At 42.8% G+C, this 18,087-nt stretch overlaps 1 long non-coding RNA gene across 5 annotated transcripts; it reads right to left on the minus strand.

The window, feature by feature from the left end:
- Nucleotides 1-3,788: 3,788 nt before the first annotated feature.
- LOC108919157 (uncharacterized) lies at nucleotides 3,789-16,285 on the minus strand. Of its 5 annotated transcripts, XR_001964890.2 has the most exons (4): nucleotides 15,763-15,959; nucleotides 10,403-10,509; nucleotides 7,107-7,229; nucleotides 3,789-4,600 (listed from the first exon to the last, which is right to left on the minus strand). It is a non-coding gene; the product is annotated as an uncharacterized LOC108919157 (long non-coding RNA). The 5 variants fall into 5 exon arrangements; XR_001964888.1 differs by lacking the exons at nucleotides 3,789-4,600; nucleotides 15,763-15,959 and adding an exon at nucleotides 16,099-16,285 and having other exon boundaries at nucleotides 7,070-7,229; XR_001964887.2 differs by lacking the exon at nucleotides 3,789-4,600 and having other exon boundaries at nucleotides 7,070-7,229.
- Nucleotides 16,286-18,087: the final 1,802 nt, after the last annotated feature.

Here is an 18,087-nt window from a genome sequence, read left to right on the forward strand (position 1 = left end):
ACCCAAAGGGAGTAAAACAGAGAAGATGCACATTATGACATCTATGGTTTGGTGCACAGAGCCCTGTGATGCTGCCCAGCCCTTAGGACACCAAAAATGTCATTCATCTCAAATATACCAAGACAGAGGGAACTGTGTGTTGGATCTGCGAGTGGCAATTTGCTTGTTACAAACAGGCAGGCCTGCGCATCAGCAACAAGTTATCAGCTGCAGATCCTCTTGGTTCCAGTCTTGCAACAGCCATGCTTGCACTTGCTCTTGGCTGTTACTGCTGGCTGTGCAACGGCAGCTACATGTCTCCCCCTGGGTGCCCATACAGGCCGTTCGGATCGCTTCCAGCACCTGTCTTCCCAACATGCAGGACACACAGTCCTGTGTAAAATCATACGTCGGACGACAGATGCTGAAACGCTATCGCTACAAACCCTGAAATGAGGGGGTGTCAGAACCTGTCAGTGAACTAACACGCCAGCCACCTTTACCCCGACATTCCCACATGCCTGCCGCATGCCCTTTCGTTACCCTTCACAGCGAAGTGTCAGCTATGCTCTCACGGGACAAGTTTACTAGCGGATCTTTACTGGCATTCAGACTGTTCCTGTCTTTCAACCTCTTGTCAGTAATAAAGCATAAAATGATAAAAATGATTGTCAGCAATAAACTGTAAGAATGTAGTACCAGTAAAAGGTAATTATACAGCACGCAGCGAACACAAATACACAGAAATGCATCACACACTCCTCCTATAAAATGAAGACAAGAGGTGACAGAGTACATTACCTGATTACAAATAGCATTGTTTTGCATAAGCATGTGAAAAAAAAAAGAAAGGAATGTATGGTGCTGTGTCATTGTCGGCTGCAATGTCACAGTGACACTTCCATACCTGATCTTCAGAGAAAAGGGTAGAGGTGGACAACTACAGAATTATGGATTTAAAAGTAGAACAGCAGGCAAAATGATTCGAAATAACTTTATTTACAGAAATAAGCAGGAACAAAGAGGTGAATAGGATGAAAATCCGGGACAGTCCCAGCAGGCTACGAGTGGCAATGCAAGCATTGTTTATGGAGCAGGAGCACCGGCAGTCCAACTTCTACTTAGCAGGAAGGTCCATATGGTGAGCAGTTCTACATGCTGTTCATCCATGCCATGTCCAGCCAGGGGTTCACACTGGTTCACACACACACAATGTCTGAAACTGCTCGTCCAAAGCTGGGTCGTGGTGAGCCAGAGCCTAACCCAGCACAAAACAGGGCACAAGGCTGGAGGGGACACACTCAGCATGTGACGCCAATGCGCCGCACGGCACCCCAAGCAGGACTTGAACCCCCTACCCTCTGTCTTAGTCACAGCTCCAGTTCACATTCTGCTGCGCTACTTTAGAGGGTACTATTTAACGGGTAAAATAGTGAACTTCATAAATTTTAGGTGGCTTTATACAATGTAAGAAAACGAATGAAACAAAAATGAATGTTTCCCTCTGTAAACAGAAAATTGTTGTGAGGAACAAGCAGACCCTGTTAAATAGCTTTGGGGTGAGGGGGTTCAGCACCGAGTGCTGACAATGATGCCTTTACCTTGCCAGGCTACACCCACTGTCCCCTTAGGCCCCATCGAACCTTGGCGAACATGCTGCAGCCTGAGCCTCTATCTGCTTCCAACTGGAGCCTGAGCGCAAAGGCCGTCTCCTCTTCTTTTGAGCTGAGTGTGAGTAGGGGTAGCGTGTTCATTTGAGGGGGGTTGAGAAGAAGATCGACAGCAGAGACCTTCGCAAATAAGTGACAAATAAGTCATCCGAAACCAGCTGAACTGGCACCAACTGGTGATCTGACTTTTGTTGTTGAAGGACCATCCCCTAACACACACCAGAGAGGACAGGGAACCCCGCACACAAACAAACTTTCAAGGGGGCACAATCCTCCTTTACAATTACTACTGATCTATTATTGCTCTGTAACACTCCTTAACGGTCCCAAAACAAAAGACAGAATCAGCAGCAGACTGCAGTCCCAATACAGGCAAATACAGCGGCGTCTTCCCTCTTGACTTGCCCTGCTGAAGTCATTAGGTTCATGTTGGGTTTTAGCTTGTGAAGACAGCCACTTGCCTGAAGTGAGCACTCTGTTTCTCTATATCATTACCCTGCCACTGTGGTTTCTGAAGGGGGTGGTGCCCTCGGCTCCTGCTGCTTGGGCCAAGTGGTTCACAATAAAACGCAGGAAACAAAACTAAACACGAACGGTCTCATTACAGACTGATTGGTCCATATGTGTCCAATGGCCAGCTTTTCTATTTAAGGACAGACAGGCTCTACCACAGAGCACTGGTTTGTAAGGTCTGATCATCTTACAGAAAGCAGCTGAAGACCCCGGCAAGACCACATGTAGGGATGGTATCAGTGCCAGATTTCCCATTAGGTGCTGTAGGCACAGCGCCTAGTGCCTAAGGAAATTTTTGGGGCCTACGAAGGAGGGAAAGAATGAAAAAAACTGAAAAATTAAGAAAAATAAGGAAAAAAGATTGTTTAATGCAATGAAAACTTCAATATCAAACTTGAAAAACTTTATTGCAGCATTTCTATGCATTTGTAAAAATTCCTTTCTTTAACTATCCATCGGTCACATGATTTACCATTAGAATGAAGTGCATCATGTCAATTGGCATTAAATCAGATAGTGTTTACCCCCTTTAGCAAGAAACAGCAAAATCCAGCCCTGGATAGAACCTGATATTTGTAGGAAGGTGATCAGGAATCGTCTGTTCTGAGTTTTATGCATCTACTCGTGCAATGAACATCGGTCCATAAAGTGGAAAGGAAACTAAGTTTACTTAAGAATCGCATCTCTGCAACTATGTCTTTTTATCCTAATATAATGAACACATACTATTTTCTATGAGATGTATGTCACTTTGGAGAAAAATGTATGCCAAAGGAATAAAAGTAAATGCAATGTAAATGTGATTAACTTGTGGCAAGTGAGCATACATTCTTCTTCCAATAAGCTTCGATTTTAGACAGTGCAATTTTAGAATGATTTGAAGGGCATTCAACATTTTACTGATTACTGCAGAACATCATGCATTTTAATTATGCTAGAGGTCTATGTTACAGCAAATACACAAACTGACCTTATTGATTCAAATCCTGGGTCTGTTCTTTGGGCATCGTAGCTCGGGTTTTTACTACATCATGTGATGCAAACAGATGTTACAGATGGGCGTGTCCCTTTCTAAATGGTGTCAGGTGAATTTCCCACAGGATGACTAGAGTCAATTTCAAGAAATATCTAGGAGAGCCCAATTTGGAGTGTCATCATAAAGGGTGTGAATATGGATGTAAATTTGTTTTCAATAAGTTTGCAAAAATTTTTGAAAACGTGTTTTCACTTTGCCATTGTGGATTACCGTGTCCACTGATGGGGGGGGGAATCAATTCAGTTCATTTCAAAATAAGTCTACAACATAAAATGTGGAAAAGGTGGAGCAGTCTGAAAACCTTTGGAAGGTACTGTACATTTTTACAAAATGTGGGGAAAAATGGGCTTTAGTGGTGACAGTGTACAGTGAGAAGTGCTGGGTTATTAAAGAGCTCTTCTAAATGAAGAAATGTAAATTTTCTGAAATTCCCCTAATTAAAAGAAAAAAAAGCTATTTACTTTTTGAAGAAAAAAAAAAAATACAACTACAAATAGCACACAATGAGACAGACTCCAGAACCTTACATTAAACTTTTATTTTGCATAGACAGGTTTCAAGAGGGGTACTTTGTAACCCCTATCCTCATAACTATGTACCTGGAAAAGGAATTAATTAAATCCATATTTGCTGTGCTCAGAGAATACGGCCCATCCAGTGGACTACAAATGCCTCACAGGCGACACAGATTGGGAGACAAGAAATTCAACCACAAGTTTGTGACCCAGCAGATATGGCAAAGGAGTAATACATCACCTCCTCAAGAGACAGTATTCACAGTACAAACCCAACACACCCTGCCAACAGAAAGGGTTAAAATAATCTGAATCTCATATAGAATTTCCCTTTCTGAAAAAGGGAAACAGGCACACAGACTTGCAAAATTTAATCTCCATATTATTTGATATAAAATGCCAGTGCTCTCCTGCTTTGGGACATTGGGCCTTGTGACTTTTATAAGAAAAATATGGAGTGCAGTTACTAAGTAATTAGTTTTCCACAGAGGCCTTAAACTGGTCATAGTTTAAAGAACTAAGTTAGTCAAGACTAAAACTTTATAGTTAGGAAATCCGAAATACTGCCCAAAACTTCAAATTAAACTGGGATTAGCATTATTTTCTTCTCTTCCATCTTAAACATGGAAGCAACATAATGTTTTACAGAGCACAAGAATGCCAACAACAAGGCCTGGTATTCATGACCTGCATCTGGGTCAATTTATATAACATCACAAATCCACCAATGGGCGTGTAGCTCAGCTGCTCCCATCCGGTTTTCGAGCTGTCCAAGTTGCTCTGCACCAATTTGCTTGGTGATGTGGAACGAGGGGGATGGGGTGGCCAGCGGACAGTGAGGCACGTGCCGCCCGACGAAGGTCTCACTCTGTCACATGGCATCACATCTGCCCACAGACGTGCACAGAAAAACACATAAATCCCCCCGCCCCATCGCGACTGCCTGGAAGAAGTGAACTGAAACAAACAGAATATGCCTGGGTGCTGGGACTAAAAGAGCAAGGAAACATCTCTTCCGGATGAACAACATAGCTACGCATGCTACCAGGCCGCCATTTTAGTCGCCGTTCAAGCTGTTGGGATTTGAAGGTGCTTTGGAAATGCAGGCACGAGCACTCTTCATTTTCATCTGGCCAGATGTACAGTATAACCAAAATTTGACACCGAGACAAAATTCTACCGACTTTACAAGCATTGCATATCAAAACATTCTCTATTCATATTGATTTTTTTTTCCCCCATTTGGCTGATGCTTTTCTCTAAAGCAGCTTGTATTGTTAAGATACTTACAATTATTTACCCATTTATGCAGCTGGGTCATTTTGCTGGTGTAATTCTAGAGTAAGTACCTTATTCAAGAATACTACAGCTGGAGGTGGGATGTCAATCGGCAACCTTTGAGTCCAAAGGCAACAGCTCTACATTCTTATTTATCCATTTAGCCGACACTTTTTTCCTAAAGTTACTTACAATGTGAAGCTACTTACAATTATTTACCCATTTATACAGCTGGGTTATTTTACTGGAACAGTTTTAGGGTATGTACCTTGTTAAAGGGTACCACAGCCAAAGGCGGGGATCGAACCTGCAACCTTTGGGTCCGAAGAAAGCAGCACCAGCTACTATGCTACCAGCTGTCTCCATTCATTAAAACTTAAAAAGTGCCCCATTTCCCCCCCCCCCCTCACTTTTAAGGCATCACGCTACCCATGGGGGTATGCTAAACGAACTGTCATCTTCCTCAGATTCAGGACACAATCATTTCGTTTCCCTCTCATTGCTCTACTATTTAAATTAGAGAAGGCAGCAGACGAAGAGTAAAGGGGATCTGACTTTTGGGTGTGCACACACATGAACAAACCCTCCTCAAAAAATAAGCAGAAGGAGAGTATAAATCAAAACAGGTTGTGATGTGAGACGCTCAGGACTGTTTCCATCCAACAGGCAGCACGCAGCTCTGTCTTGCCTCGCCCATCAGCCTCTTTACCTGTCAATAACTGAGCAATCCACAAGGCAGTCATCCACGCCATAGCCACATACATAGAGCGACACTCACACAACATGCAACACAGGCCTGTAATCAACAAAATTTGACTTTCCCTGCTATGCCTAGACAAATGTGCACTGCCTTTCCCTGCTCACACATTCACAATGGAATTATTACACCAGTCATCGCTGAACGCCAGCACCTCTACTGCGCATTAAAAAAAACAACATGCATTCGCCCAGGTTTGCAATCTGACAGATCTACCGACCGTGGTTAAGGGGGATTGCGTGTTCTGCAGGCTGCTAAATACAGTGCTTGCGCAGAGGGCTCCAGTCTCGAGCCTGACCACTTCCTTAAAGGCAGCACGCTCCTGCGGACAGATGCAGGAAATCGTCTTTTCGTGTGCCAGTTTCGTTGCTGATTTCATTCTGCGGCATTCAGAGGCAGAACAGCTGAAGGCCCAAATGGGGGGCAGGTGTAGCTACTGCTTCTACCTTGTTTAGTGCCCTTAACAGCACAGCCTTTTACCATCACTGCAGTTATCCTCCTTCATATTCACATTTCACAGCTTTATTTCACCATTTAAAAATATACAGGTAGTACAGCAGATATTCATTCCATTCTCCTTTTAAAGAGCTACATTTACACAAGAAAGTTTGGGTGACTCATGATCCAAGCTCCACAGCCATGCATCATATCATGTGGGGCAGGTGAGTCCAAAGCCCAAAACACTAAGACAATCTGGCTCTACATCCATCAATTTTGCCAGTATGTTTCAACTACAATGCGACATATCAACATTGTACATCATACAAATTGACCTTATTAATTCAAAGCACAATGATCAACACTGGAGAACTTTGGGTAGCCAGCAAGATCGTGATTAAGCCCCATTGTATTTCACTTATATTATGTTTTTCAACTAAATGCAAGATTTCAGAGCAAGAAACCAAACACTGGTTGTGTGTGTTGCTCAGTATTGACCAATTCCTGGGGTGTGTTATTCACAGTACTACAGGCTCTGTAAGGCTTTACATATAATTTGAAATTCATTCACAGAATCCAAAGGTCTGGGGACTGCTATCCCTTATCCCCATGATCTTCCCTGTATGCAAACTTTCAATGTATAATACGTGCACCATTTTAAAACTGTTCCCATTTCTAACCTGACCCCCCCCCCCCCCCCCAAAAAAAAAAAGAAAAAAAAAAAAAAAAAAAAAAAAAAAAAAAAAAAAGTCCTCACCTCCTGGTCCTTGGTTAGCGATTTGACTATCGAGTGAACATGCCTATGATAACATGACATGAAAGGTGCTGGACAATGGCATCTCCTCCCTCCCTCCCTCCCTTCCAGGCTCACGGAAGACCAGGGTCTGTGGAATTCCTCACGGGGTGGGTTCAGTCTGCACCTTCTCCGTCATCTGCCGAGCGCTGTAGTAGGACAGGCTAAGGCCCATGATGGCCAGCATCATGGCAATCTGGTTGACCGCGCGGTCCTTCGGCTGGGTCTGCACTTCCCCTGCCACCTGCCTCTGTAGAGGAAACAAAAAGGTGAGCAAGAAGAGCTCGCAAATTGTTCAGCTTTAAATGTGACAAGCTGGGGGAAATTTCTTACCATAGAGGCTTTATTTTAGTAAATTCAGCTTCACTCTGTTTGGTTTCCTGTTGGACACCTCAGTGCTTCCCCCAAACCACAGAGCCCATCAGACATTAAATATGCACAATGGGGGGTGGCTCCCTGTGCTCTTCACAAAGGACCATGGACAAATGCACAGCCAGACTTAAAGGATGGAACTAAATGGAACAGCAGTAGTGTCTGGGTCATGTTCATTCAGGGTCAGGACAAACCCCAAAAAGACCCATTGTGATTCCACACCAAGAGCGCCTCGATCTTAAGCGTCAACATATTTTCCCACGTCATCCAAATATTATTTTAGCATTCAGAAGGTGACTTTACATTGCCAGTAGAAAGAGGCCAAATCCAGGGCATTTTACTGATGCTGTAATTTCCATCAGACTTTCCCCATCATGTGTTGAATTCTACTGTAGTGGTACTGTTTAGAAGGAAGAAGTTGATGTTCCCCACAGTACACCTGGCTGTACGATTCTGCCCAGTGGGCAGTGGGGCCTAAACAGGTGTCTACAGACAAATCAGGATTCTGGTCATGTAGAATACATACAGTAAACCCGCAATTTCACAGATTTCAGATGTAAAGGACAAAATTCTCTAGTTCAACCAGAAAATAAGAGGGAAATACTGGCATAAAAATGGCGGGTATTTCCCACAATAATGTGGCTGAAATGTCGGTATGTATGTACTTTGTCAGGTGAGCTGAAAATGTGTATCTAGTCCATAGATTTATTATTTTCTAACATACAATGCAGCTAGCAAAATTTATTTTCCACGGAAATGCGGGTAGCTTGTGCTTCAAGACACATCATTATTTAACGGCTTTTGGCTTCATACAGTCACTTTTACAGACGTTGGATTTGAAGAGGGGATGGCCTGTAGTGTATTGGTTAGAGCTACTGCCTCCGGACCCAAAGGTCACAGGTTCGATCCCCACCTCTGATTGTATTACCCTTGAGCAAGGTACTTACTCTACAATTGCTCAAGTAAAAAATTACCTGGCTGGGTAAATCATTGTAAGCTTGTAATAACTGTAACCTTAACATTGTAAGTCCCTTTGGAGAAAAGTGTCACCTACATAAATAAATATAACAGTATTAAATACTGCATCCCACAGCTTGCCCATTATGTCAGCCATGAGTTTTTACTCATTATTGGTAAAATTCAGGAAATTTTAATTGGATGTATGGTACTGAAAGTCAGAGAGAAGGAGAAGAGAGAGAGAGAGAGAGGGGGGAAAAAAAAAAAAAAAAAAAAAAAAAAAAACCTGCTTCCAGCACAATGCACTGAAGATAAAGGTTAAGAACAATGAAGGGAAAACACACCAGGTGCTTTAGCAGTCAAATCAAGGGCTCTGAGCAGGAAAGCGGATTTGAGGCTGCAGATGGGTCTTAGAGCTGCCAGGGGCCCCCATGCCATGTGATTGGAGGAGCTTCAACATCCCAGATTGAGATTTGCACAAACTGACAGAGCAGCAACACTACTACAGTTTTAATAAACTATGTTAAAGCGATACGGTTTAGACTGAGCAGCAGGTACGGAGGGGTCCATTGCAAGACCACCCTGGTAAGGTTCATACTCCTGGATTAGTTTTCATTTGGTGACGATTCTCGCCAATTCAACCTCTGCATGCAAAATAGATTAAACAAGCACAAAGTTTGCAGTAAGCCTGTGACTGATGCAGCAGCTCCAGAAAACACACCTCTATTGCCCAGCTACAGATTACTGAGGGCAAGAAGATCTAGGGTCTAGCTACAATTTGCTGTTATGAAAACATAATCCATTTTATCATCAATGCCATAAAAATAGACCCCCACTCACACATTCCTATTGCCTTTTGTACACACCATGGCCATCATGCCGCATTTCTATATTTTGAGTTATGTGTAACCCAGACATAACATATCCAAGCAGGCATTTCCTCTGTCAGCAAGGCATTATGAACAGCTTTTGGTCTTCGTAGTTTTAATTCCAACATTAAGCACATCCGCAGCACTGTGACTGAAGAAATTCTGATCTAACCGAGTGCAATAAACTGGAATTTGCGGGAACGCTAATGGCACAGTTCAGATCCACTGCACTGATGCTGAACACCCATTACCACAGTTCCAAATCTGTCATTTTTGTAAATCATTTAGCAATACTGGGTGAGAATGTTGGGGGGGTTAAAATTTAAATAAAGTGCAAAAAATTATACATCAGGACTATATAATAATAATAATAATAATAATAATAATAGTAAAAATGTTGGTGATAAAAGTTGCCTTTTCATTCAACAGAATAAATATCTGACCCCTGGGCTGTGCTCTAGACATCTTCCTGTTTTTGTTCTCATCCCAGCCCCCTAACAACAGATTATAAAAGAGAAATAAAATAGAATCACCTTATAACATTTGAAATTTCTGTTTATCCTTGTTTGTTTCATTTAATGCATTCTTTACTAAATTGGGGAATATATTTGTATTATTCTTTTTATACAGTCTGTAGGATTACAGAGATGAATTTTCTTTCATCAAATAAAATTATAATCGTCGGATCTGAATGACAACTCAGTTTCACACTATTTTGGATACGGACAATGGCAGCTGATCACTCCCGAGAACCATTGTAAACCATTTACCATCCTTGATTTATACTTGCAGTTTTCAATATACTCTCTGCAGTTGTCTTTGTATTAAATGGTGAACCAGTGCTTGTGTTAATAATTAATAAAAAAACCTAAATCACAGTGTAGGGTTACATTTTTTAACTGACTTTAATCCTGTTCATTATGACTTCTATGCTTCTTTTGGAATTTATTGTCTATAGACCTCATTTACATGAATAATACCAATTGCACACAGATGTGCGAAATTTGAAATAAATGCATAAAACAATGAAACTGGCAATCACTGATTTATACGATCACGTACCTGTTGTGACGTTCAAGTGCCTATTGTCACAATTCCTTACGGCAATCAGATGAAAAACCATATTGACAATAAAAGATGTGAATGGCTCATACCTGACCCAAACACAACCAGAGGGTTAATTTGCCCAAAATGTAGATAGACACGGGTCACAGGTCTTACTGACCTGGAGGAGTCGGAAGTATCCCGGCGTCAGTCTTCCAAGCCGAATGATCATGTCTGCAGCAAACGCCTTCAAGATGAATGAAGAGGTTCCTTCCGTGCCGTTTTATCCTGCGGACAAAATCAAGCGAGCGCCTTTGTGCCATGACTGAAGTCTGTGTCACCTCTTGTGTTCTCACAGCACCTGCACACAATTCTCCTTCTAGAAACTTCTCCAGTAGTATTAAAAGTCCTCATGAAAGCGCTTGTCTATACGAGGATCGCTCAAGTTCAGCTTTGCTTCCACATGAATTCAGACTATGCCAGTCCTTCTGGTTCGGAACACTTCTTACCTTGGGCTGCAAGGAATAAACCCGCTCCCCGTTTCTGTAGCAATTTAATTATTCATACATTTGTAGCCCCAGAAAGAGAGCTGTAACGGTCACCCCACAGTCTAACCGGCCTTGGCAGACAAACGGCACCGCTGGCCCTTTTTACATCTGGTCCTGCTTTGGACACAAGCTCACTGGCACAAAGCTCTCGGACCCCATTTGAGGAATGCGCGCTTTTAAACAAGCACGCCTGAACTGGATTCCCACTGAAAAACAGAGCTTCTATTCAGATCAAATTAACCTATCAGGCACCCATTAATGCAGCCTCGATGACCATAATAAAGAATTTCTGCTACCGCTTTTCAATTGTTGATTTCAAAACTTTCAGTCTTGTCCCAAAAAAATAAATAACAAAGCCCTATACTAAAAAGGGCCAGGAATTAGAATGCTTGTACAATTAATGCAAGCGTTTTATATTGACCAAAAAAAAAAAAACAAACAAATAAAACGAAAGGCATTAGCAGAGGGAGTGCTGCAACAAGATGGTTGGGGGAGAAAAAAAAAAAAAAAACAAACTTTAGCTTTTAAACGACTAAATAGGACCAGATGCGCACAGGGACACAGTCACAGAACCACAACCACTAGCTCGAGGAAAGTCCAAAATCCAGCCCATTTCACTGTGAATCTGAAGCCCAGGTTAAATTCATATTGAAGGGGAGAGGAAATAACTGCACATACAGGTACACACACACACACACACACAAACACACACACACACACACACACACACACACTAATGGATATCAGTGCACCTTTAGTTCAGGTGAAGAAACGTATCATGCTTGTGGGGCAGGTGAGTCCAAAGCCCAAAACAGCAGCAACAGGGAGGCATGGATTCAAGGAAGAGACACCATTCAGGGGGAGGTTTAAAAAACTAAAAGTAAACAAATATAAACCTTGAAATCCTCACCTTTCGGGGGCTTAGGGAAATGGGGGGAGGGGGTGATTGCCTTCCAGTCCACACAGCCTGTCTGGTGTCGAACCAACCAAAAGTGCCTGGCAACTGCAAACCGTCCCACCACTTGCTGTAGACTGGTCCTATCCAGAAGGCCTTCCCTCCGCTCCGCCCTTTTATATGGCCCCGTCTCACCCAACCAGGAAGGCAGGCTCAAGCACGCGTGCGCGCACACACACAGCTGTCGGTATGCATCAATCCCTCATTTCTACCCACACACACCCTATCTCCCCAGGAGAAAAGCCTTCTGAAGCTGTCAGAAGTAATTTGTTCATCAAGGCAACACAGGGAAACGATAGAATGTGTTCAGAAATGGTTCACATGCTGGAACGAACATGTGTGTCAGTACATTGCGGAAAGTTATATAATGACACCGAAGAGCCTGGGTTAACCCAATGGTGCAAGCAGGATAAAATGGAGGAACAGTTCCAGTGACCGGCAGCTACACACAACACACCATGACACCTCATAGCATGCACAGAATTTCCACTCCTGTGATTTGTCTTCATTACAGTGAATGTACATGGTTCATCTGGACTAAATACAGTACATCTAACAACATACATGTTGTATGATATTTTCCTAATTTTCTAAAGAACCACTGTTAATACTACATCTTCAAAACACTGGTAGTAAAACAACTTGGTACCGAAACCAAAAAACGTTGAGTGGAGGATTCGGGTTAAAACATGTCAGGAATTAGACCACAAGGCCCACTAAGGCAGTGGTTTTATTTGGTGTCATGCTGAATTTCACTAAAGCCTAAGACTGATTAACAACACTTCTCTTATGAAAGAAATTAGACTAAAGATTTCACACCAATCAGGTTGGGTAACTGATGGTTTGTGCACCCATCCATCAAACAGAATGCTCTTGGATGAACGCTTCATTTGTCTTTCACTTCTACTCAATCTGCAGACTGAAAAGCGGAGCTGGTAAACGACCTTAAATCACGGAAAGGCGATTGCTGGTGTGTCATTAACACAATCCAATCAATAGATTTAACCCAGACATCACCTCCTGGGTTTCGTTTAACTTGAAAGACTTTATTCTTTGGCTTCAACACCAACTCCTCCCTCCATCACCAAAGTAAAATTGCACAAGTACACATGTATCTGGTGGTGTTTTCAAAGCAAATCTAATGGTAGATTCTTCCATCATCATATAGATAAAGTACATTAGGTTTAACTAGTTGACAGAAAGAAATGCATTATTTGTAAATTTAATTCATTATCATTTATCATCCTTATTGTTAAGGATATCCTTATAATCTTAAACTCATTAGAAGAACCAAATAAGTCTAATTACGGAGCATACCCAGTTGGTCAGCGGTGCTCTTGTTGTTCACACTGCAGAACAAACAGCACATGTTCAATATTGTTTGTGTTCCTGGTCTTCTAACAAAGCCATCCACACAGGATGACACCGTATGCATACTTCATGCAGGCATCATGGGTCATTAGCAGGAACATCTGAAAGCGTGACTCAGTTTGATCAGTCACAATTACAGCAAGTTTCTGCTAAAATAAAATCTTAAAAAGTAATTAGGAAGTATGACCTGACTGTAGTGGTGTGTAGTATGACTAGCTATTAATAAACTTGGAATGACTTCCTTCATTGCTAAACTAATATTTTCTGTACAGAGTCTTTCACACAGCCAGTGGCTGCTGTGATGTTCAGGGGCCACCAGACATGTGGGGTCAGCAGTCTCCTGTCCATTGTTCCAGCAGCCAGTCTCTGGCAGCAGATAGATGGACTTCAATTCAACTGTACAAATGAACCACATCTCAAAGCCTCCACTGGCGAACAGGAAGGGGGAAGGGTGGGAGGGACCTCTGTCTGAAACCCATCCGGATGCAAGTCCCCTAATCTACAATTACTCTGACATAACAACGTAGGGAAACCTAGTGTGTGCTTTGCTCAAAGAGCTTTCCCACAGGCCTCATCCAGTCTGAGAACCTTCCAACAGCACTGGGGGCTCTCCCACCACACCCAAAGTGCCCATCTGATCCTCCTGAAACAGTTGCATAAAAAAGTAGAAGCTCCACTATACTATTAGCCCCACTGTCCATCAGGTCTATAAAAACCCAATCACTGTACAGGTCTTCATTACCCAAAACTCCTCCAACTGGACCACACAAGACTAAAAGAAACACTGGCTCCAAACCACATTTGACTCTCTCAAAGAAATAGCAGCAGATGAATTCTGCACTGAAAATGGATTTAGAATGTTCTGGTGTGACCTTAAACTCAACTGAACCAGTCCAGAATAACCACAGTTCGAATTCCACCTGTTCCCCAAGTGAACTTCAGGCAAAGCTGTCCAGAAGCCTGCTCAAAGTTTAACTGGGCGCACTGGACCTGTGTGCATCTCAAATGGGAGATGTGGCCTCCACCTTTCAGTGGAGCAGCAGGCAGTGTAGTCACCAGAGCTGTTGGAATAACTGATACGGTAATAAAACCAACCAACCCATGTCTACAACAGCTTTTCCCAAACGGGGTCGCGGCGAGCCGGAGCCTTGCCCGACAACACAGGGCGCAAGGCTAAAGGGGGAGGGGACACACCCAGGACGGGACACCTGTCGACCACAAGGCACCCCAAGCAGAGCTCAAACCCCAGACCGGCCACACTGTGGGCACTGGCCAGACCTGCTGCGTCCCCCCAGTAAGAATACCCTACTGTACAAATGAGTAAATAACTAAGCAGCTTGTCAAATCTGATACTGTTATTCACCTTTTTGGAAAGGATCAGCCAAACATCAACGGCCACAAAATCCTCCAGTGTCACTATGGGCTGTAACTACAGCGAGGTTCAGTTCTGTTGGAGTCCGGCACTGAGATCGCTGTACCCTGCAAGACATTACCTTCATGAGTCTTAACTCTAAATTCCTGCATCACAGCTGAAAATCGCTCAGAAGTAGCATTTATTAGACTGTAAATACTGATGATATTCTCAAGGCCAGGAACAACAGTGGCCTTGTCAAATGTACTATTAACATAAACAGTTTCATGTTGTAGAATCCACTAAAAAAATACAAGGACGCTTATCTATCTTTCAGGTGACAAAGTCATAGTTGTCTAAATTATAATTTAGAAAGCTACGTTTATTATAATAATTTCATAATAATCAATATATTATTATAACAATAGTATAACTATTATTATATTAGACTGTTATGATAGACATATATTTTATTATTTCTTATAATTATAAAAATTATTAGTGTCAGTATGTTAAGAGCAACAATATTTTGAAGATCTTTTGTAAAGTTTGTTGCTATTTTTAAAAGTTCCAAGTTCTGGCATTTTAATTAGCTGAGTTTCACTGCATGAAGAAATAAGGTATAAAGGAGTATTAAGTGAGGGCTGTACTGCACAACAGACACTTCTCAACACAAGGTTTTGTAACAAGAAATAAAAATGCCACGTCAGTACAGCTATAACGAGCTTGAAAAGCTGCCCCTCCAAGCAGCAAACAAATAACATCTCAGTTCTCGTCAGTGCCGCGAAAGTTCGGATTCGCGCCCTTTTCGCTTTTAAAACAACAGCGATAATTACGTCCACGTTGTGACGTCACTGCGCCCCGCCTCCTGGAACGCGCAGCTCGCGCCGTTTCGCCACATGACGATCGGAACGTAACGAAACTGTTACCGAACACTCGGATGTGGAGAACAGTCGGAGGATTTGAGTAGGATTTGAGTAAATCGACTAAAAATTCCTCGCACCCAAAAATATACACGAGCGTCATGAACCTTTTTAAAACTAACTTATTTTTATCAGCTTTAATAAGTAGAAACTGAAGAACAAATTCCTGCAAATTAACAATGATAAAGGTGAAATAACTTCTCCGAGCGTCAGACTTTTTTGTTACAACACGTGATATGTATTATATCCTGCAGGCGCGAGCGAAGAACATGTTGTTGTACACGCTTTTACTGTAGTTGGTGGTCGAGGGTTTATCAGTGACATGATTTAAAATCCTCCCCTGAGCGGAGGACCGCACGTCTTGACGAGCTGAAATCAAGAAATTCGTCCTACCTCCTCTCCTCTCCCGAGCGATCATAGTCACAGTGTTTCTTCTCCACACCGCTCGAACGAACACACACACACACACACAGAGCAGTGTGTGCAAGTTGAAGTTAGTCTTTTTTGCTGGACGGCGGAGAGACGCCGAGAAAGTCGCACCGCCCATTTCCAATTATGATCATTATTATAAGTAGCGGTTTCGATGCCGAACTTTGTACAGTTTGTTGAAAGTTACGTTGCTCCCTAGGGCAGTGAAAAAAGAGCACGTGCACCGGGGCCTTAATGTACTTTCCTCTGGAACTGGAACCCTAACTCATACAGCGGGGTGTCAGTCAGTGTCCGCCTCACCTGTCCTGGCGCTGCGCTTCGCGTGTGTCGCCTCGTGCTGCCCGCGATCTTGCCGCACGTGGACACGGACACACACGCAGCACAGTGTGTCAGCGGATGCAGTGTGTGTGTGTGTGTGTGTGTGTGCGGGTATGGAGAGAGATGCCTTAAAATCATCCGCATGTGTGATGTGAGCCTGGGCGTCCCGTCCGTTAGCGCACGTTACATGTATTCATTTAGCAGACGCTTTTCTCTAAGGGAGGGGGGCGCGGCGGCGCAGCGGGTTTGGCCGGGTCCCGCTCTCAGGCAGGGCTGGGGTTCGAGTCTTGCGTGCGGTGCCTTGCGGTGGACTGGCGTCCCGTCCTAGGTGTGTCTCTTCCCCCCAGCAGCCCCGCGCCCCCGCTGCCGGATAAGCGGCTTCAGACTCTGCGTGTGTGTGTTTTCTCCAAAGCGACGTACATCTCAGACAAAATACAGTGTGTTCATTACATTAGGAGAAAGAGACATAGTTGCAGACATGCGATTCTTAAGTAAATCTGTTACTTTCCACTTGATGCACCGATGTTCGTCTCTCGAGTAGGTGCATAAAACGCAGGATAGATCATGTATCCTGATAACCTTCCTACAATTTTTTTAAGGTACATAAATATTTACATACATTACAGAAGTAGCGGCTGCGGAAAGACTTATCTGCGGATGATCATAAAGATATGGTGCATGAACATTTAACACACACACATTTTCAGAACCGCTTGTCCCTTACGGGGTCACGGAGCCAACCCGGTAACACAGGGCGTAAGGGGACACACCCAGGACGGGACGCCAGTCCGTCACAAGGCACCCTAAGCGGGACTCGAACCCCAGACCCACCGGAGAGTAGGACTGTGGTTCAACCCACTGCGCCACCGCGCCACCGCACCCCCTAACATTTAACACTTAAACTTTAAATAGGTTGTGTTCCAGTCCAGTCTGAATGACAACTTTTGCCCATCATGAATGTTTTTTTCCTTTCCATCGTCCGCACTAGGCATCTGAACACACACAAATAATGATCACCAGTTTCACTGAGTTGTAGCCTAGTACTGTAGTGTTTTACTCACATACTGTACACGTGTGGTGTGTGCAGTTAGAATGGAGGACACTAATAAAGCTATAATAAAGAGTAAAGAGTGTGAAGTGCTACGGCACACACACACTCGTGTTATTTCTGGAAAATTCCAAAAAGAAGCTTAGAACTAATGATAATGACTAGAGTGAAATATGTTCAAAGGTGGAACACTTTATATGACTTTATAAACCATTTTAATGGGCTGCCCAATTTTAGCCAGGAATGCCAGAATTAGAAATGTGTCCTGAACATAACTCAAGGGTTAAATGTTGGAAGTGAGTCACATTTTGGAATTTCTGCAGCACAACTTGGTTTACTGGTTTGCCTGTATTGAATTACAATCTCTTGATTGCAATATTCAGCAGGGTTCAGGTGTAAGACTGTCTGTTATCAATGTGTTTCTTTATAAAGAGTATTGAAATTCCTTCGGATCCATTAAAATCACGGTACTGTAACAACTGCTCAGGTGTTGGGGGAGGTGGGTATTAACCATAGAACTGACTTTGATGCATATTAGAGATGTTTGAAGACTGTGGGGACACAACTCCCACAGATATTATGAGCAGTAGGAAAAACTTTGTGTTTTGCACAAGTCTTTGTCAAATAAGGAGCAGTTTGGGAAATGACAATATTTCAGTCATTTCCAAGGTTCAAATAAATGCTTAAATAACTGAAGCCACTTTCTCTGTATTCGTTAAATGCTACAAATTTACAGAATTTAGCTGAATTTATAAATTTACTTTTTTACAGGACTTTATAATAAATACATTTTAATTTTGGACAGCGAGCAGCATCATTCATGCCCGGAGTTTTAAAGCGTTGTAATTGAAAGACCTGGGTTCAAATCCCATTTCCTGCTGTACGTCCCTTGATCAAGGTAATTATCTTGATTTAGCACAGTA

This window comes from Scleropages formosus, chromosome 18 (genome assembly GCF_900964775.1).
Source record: "Scleropages formosus chromosome 18, fSclFor1.1, whole genome shotgun sequence".
Classification (NCBI taxonomy): Eukaryota; Metazoa; Chordata; class Actinopteri; order Osteoglossiformes; family Osteoglossidae; genus Scleropages; species Scleropages formosus.